The 3,823-nt window shown below is 53.8% G+C and overlaps 2 non-coding genes across 2 annotated transcripts; both read left to right on the forward strand.

Annotated features, from left to right (window-relative positions):
• Positions 1-549: 549 nt before the first annotated feature.
• LOC130587959 (small nucleolar RNA SNORD31) lies at positions 550-617 on the forward strand. The gene has a single exon (XR_008966880.1). It is a non-coding gene; the product is annotated as a small nucleolar RNA SNORD31 (small nucleolar RNA).
• A 2,378-nt stretch (positions 618-2,995) lies between these two features.
• On the forward strand, positions 2,996-3,186 carry LOC130587958 (U2 spliceosomal RNA). The gene has a single exon (XR_008966879.1). It is a non-coding gene; the product is annotated as a U2 spliceosomal RNA (small nuclear RNA).
• The last annotated feature ends 637 nt before the right edge of the window (positions 3,187-3,823 follow it).

Genomic DNA, 3,823 nt, shown 5'->3' on the forward strand with positions numbered 1-3,823 from the left:
TTTGGGGTCCCCCCAGGGGTGATGACCTCACGAATCTCGTTCGGCTGAAGCTGCAGCTGCTGCTGAGGACCCAAGGCCTGACCCGGGGGGACCCTCCCCCCCTCCTTTGGGGTCCCCAAATTCTCAAAAACCCCCCCTGACCCCCCTTTTTTGTGTCCCCTCCAGGTGACCTCGTGCTTGGCACCACCTGGCTCAGGTATGCAAATGAGAGGGCGTGGTCTGATAAATGACGTCATCCTGCCGGACCCCTCCCCCCAATTTTGGTGATGATGTCACTAGCTCACTTTGATCCCCCTGAAAACACCCGAACACCTGAAAAATTGGGGGTGGGGGCAAATTTGGGGGTGTTCGGGGTGGGGGAGGGGCCACACTGAGCCCCTCCCCCTCTGCTCTCCCACAGGTGCTGAGGCTGCCCCGAGGGCTCAGGTGAGTTTGGGGGGGTTAAGCTGAGTTTAGAGGGGTTAAGCTGAGTTTAGGGGGTTTAAGCTGAGTTTAGGGGGGCTCAGCTGAGCTTTTGGGAGTGGTTTTTGGGGTTTTTTTGGGGTCCCCCCTGCCGAGGATGAGGCGATACCGCCCCAGACTGAGCCCCGTGACTGAGTGGTTCCTTCTGAGGCTCGGGGGGGTCCCCCAAAAGGGATTTGGGGAGGTTTTGGGGGGCTCCAAGGGATGTTTAAAATTTTGGAGGGGGTCACGAGTGGGTGAAGAGGGGATTTGGGGCTGTCTAAAAGGTTTTAAAGACCTCACTTACTTTAAACCAAATTTTTTTCTTGCAGTTCCTGGACCAGAAGTATTTCATTGAACAAACATCCTAATTTTTTATTGAATAAAGATCCTATTTTTTGTTAAAAACGTGGATTTTCTCATTATTTATGGAAGGGATGAACTTGAGCGGGGATTATTTGTAAAATGTTGGGGTTGGGGGGGAAATTATGGGACGAATCTGGAAAATCCCACCCTAAATTTGGGGATTTTGAACAGGAGGTGACAATTTTAGGGTTTTTTTGGGGTGTTTGTGTCGCCCGAGGTGTCCCTATTTCCCTCCTCTGCCCACAAACCTCGCAGGGGGAAAAAAAAACCCGAATTCTCCCAAAAAAATCCATGAGGGGGAGTGGAGGGATCTCAAATTCCCCCCCCCCAAAAAAACCCAAATTCCCCCAAAACCCCTGAGGGGGAATGGAGGGATCCCAAATTCCCCAACAAAATAAAACCCGTGGGATGAGGGAGAGACCCAAATTCCCCCAAAATAATCGGGGGGTGGGGAAGGAGAGACCCCCAAATCCCCCCGCACCGAGGGGCGGAGCCAACTCAAAGAATATGCAAATTAAGGGGCGTGTTATGCTAATCAAGCTCGCATCGCTAACGGCCGGCGGGCGTGATTGACAGGCGCGGGTTATGCAAATTTTAAACCGAAAGGGGGGCGAAGGGCATTGTGGGACAGAATTTTAGGGCATTTTCGGGGGTTTTTGGGATTTCCGCGCACGGAGCGCGGGCGGAAGGCGCGGGAGGAGCTGAGGAAGCGATTCCGGAGCGGCTGCGGAAGGAGAGACCCCCAAATCCCCCGCACCGAGGGGCGGAGCCAATCATAGAATATGCAAATTAAGGGGCGCGTTATGCTAATCAAGCTCGCATCGCTTACGACCGGCGGGCGTGATTGACAGGCTCGGGTTATGCAAATTTTATCGACACTATGAGCGAAGGGCATTGTGGGACAGATTTTAGGGCATTTTCGGGGTTTTTTGGGATTTCCGCGCACGGACCGCGGGCAAAACGCGCGGGAGGAGCTGAGGAAGCGATCCCGGAGCGGGTGCGGAAGGAGAGACCCCCAAATCCCCCCGCACCGAGGGGCGGAGCCAATCATAGAATATGCAAATTAAGGGGCGTGTTATGCTAATCAAGCTCGCACCGCTAACGGCCGGCGGGCGTGATTGACAGGCGGGGTTATGCAAATTTCAAACAGAAAGGGGGCGAAGGGCATTGTGGGACAGATTTTTAGGGCATTTTCGGGGTTTTTTGGGATTTCCGCGCACGGAGCGCGGGCGGAACGCGCGGGAGGAGCTGAGGAAGCGATCCCAGAGCGGGTGCGGAAGGAGAGACCCCAAAATCCCCCCGCACCGAGGGGCGGAGCCAACTCAAAGAATATGCAAATCAAGGGGCGTGTTATGCTAATCAAGCCAGCATCGCTACCGGCCGGCTGGCGTGATTGACAGGCGGAGTTATGCAAATTTAAAACAGAAAGTGGGGCGAAGGGCATTGTGGGACAGATTTTTAGGGCATTTTCGGGGTTTTTTGGGATTTCCCCGCACGGAGCGCGGGCGGAACGCGCGGGAAGAGCTGAGGAAGCGATCCCGGAGCGGGTGCGGAAGGAGAAACCCCCAAATCCCCCCTCACCGAGGGGCGGAGCCAATCATTGAATATGCAAATTAAGGGGCGTGTTATGCTAATCAAGCCAGTATCGCTAACGACCGGCGGGCGTGATTGACAGGCGCGGGGTTATGCAAATTTCAAACAGAAAGGGGGGCGAAGGGCATTGTGGGACAGAATTTTAGGGCATTTTCGGGGTTTTTTGGGATTTCCGCGCACGGAGCGCGGGCAAAACGCGCGGGAGGAGCTGAGGAAGCGATCCCGGAGCGGCTGCGGAAGGGGAGACCCCAAATCCCCCCCGCACCGAGGGGCGGAGCCAATCCTAGAATATGCAAATTAAGGGGCGTGTCATGCTAATCAAGCTCGCATCGCTAGCGGCCGGCGGGCGTGATTGACAGGCGGGGTTATGCAAATTTTATAAGGCGAGGGGGGCGAAGGGCATTCTGGGAGAGGTTTTTACAGCATTTTCGGGGTTTTTTGGGATTCTCCGCGCACGGAGCGCGGGCAAAACGCACGGGAGGAACTGAGGAAATGATCCCGGTTTAGGACCAGGATTTGGGGACGGTACCGGCGGTGACCGTGAGATGCGAGCGGAGCGGGCGGCACCGGGAACCGAGCGGGAATTAAACTTGGTATCGCTTCTCGGCCTTTTGGCTAAGATCAAGTGTAGTATCTGTTCTTATCAGTTTAATATCTGATACGTCCTCGATGAGAGGACTTCATATTAAACGGATTTTTGGGCTCGGGAGTTGGACCCGGAGCTTGCTCCCTCCGCTCCGCGCATCGTCCCGGTATTGCAGTGCCTCCGGGAACGGTGCACCCCCACCGGGGACTTTTATTGGTGAAAAAATAGATCGAGGATTAACAAAAACCAGGCTTTATTAATAAACCACGATTATATCGGGATAACAATCGTGGTTTTGTGACTCAATGTCGCTCCCGGAGCTCGCTTCTGTCTCTGCTCTGCTCCGCGCATCGTCCCGGTATTGCGGTGCCTCCGGGAACGGTGCACCCCGCACGGGGACATTTTATTGGTGAAAAATAGATCGAGGATTAACAAAAACCGGTTGTTGTCAATAAGCTATGATTATATCGCGATAACAATCATGGTTTTATGACTCAATGTCGCTCCCGGAGCTCGCTTCTCTCTCAGCTCCGCTCCGCGCATCGTCCCGGTATTGCAGCGCCTCCGGGAACGGTGCACCCCCACCGGGGACCTTTTATTGGTGAAAAATAGATTCAAATATGATAAAAATCAAAATTTAAATTAATTATATCGCGATTTATATAGCGATATCAATCGCAATTCTGTAATACGGTGTCACTCCCGGAGCTCGCTTCTGTCTCTGCTCCGCTCCGCGCATCGTCCCGGTATTGCAGCGCCTCCAGGAACGGTGCACCCCAATTGGGGACCTTTATTGGTGAAAAATAGATTTAAAAATTATAAAATTAGGGATTTATC

Source organism: Malurus melanocephalus, unplaced genomic scaffold (assembly GCF_030028575.1).
Source record: "Malurus melanocephalus ecotype Western Australia unplaced genomic scaffold, MMel_1.1 scaffold_2872, whole genome shotgun sequence".
NCBI lineage: Eukaryota > Metazoa > Chordata > Aves > Passeriformes > Maluridae > Malurus > Malurus melanocephalus.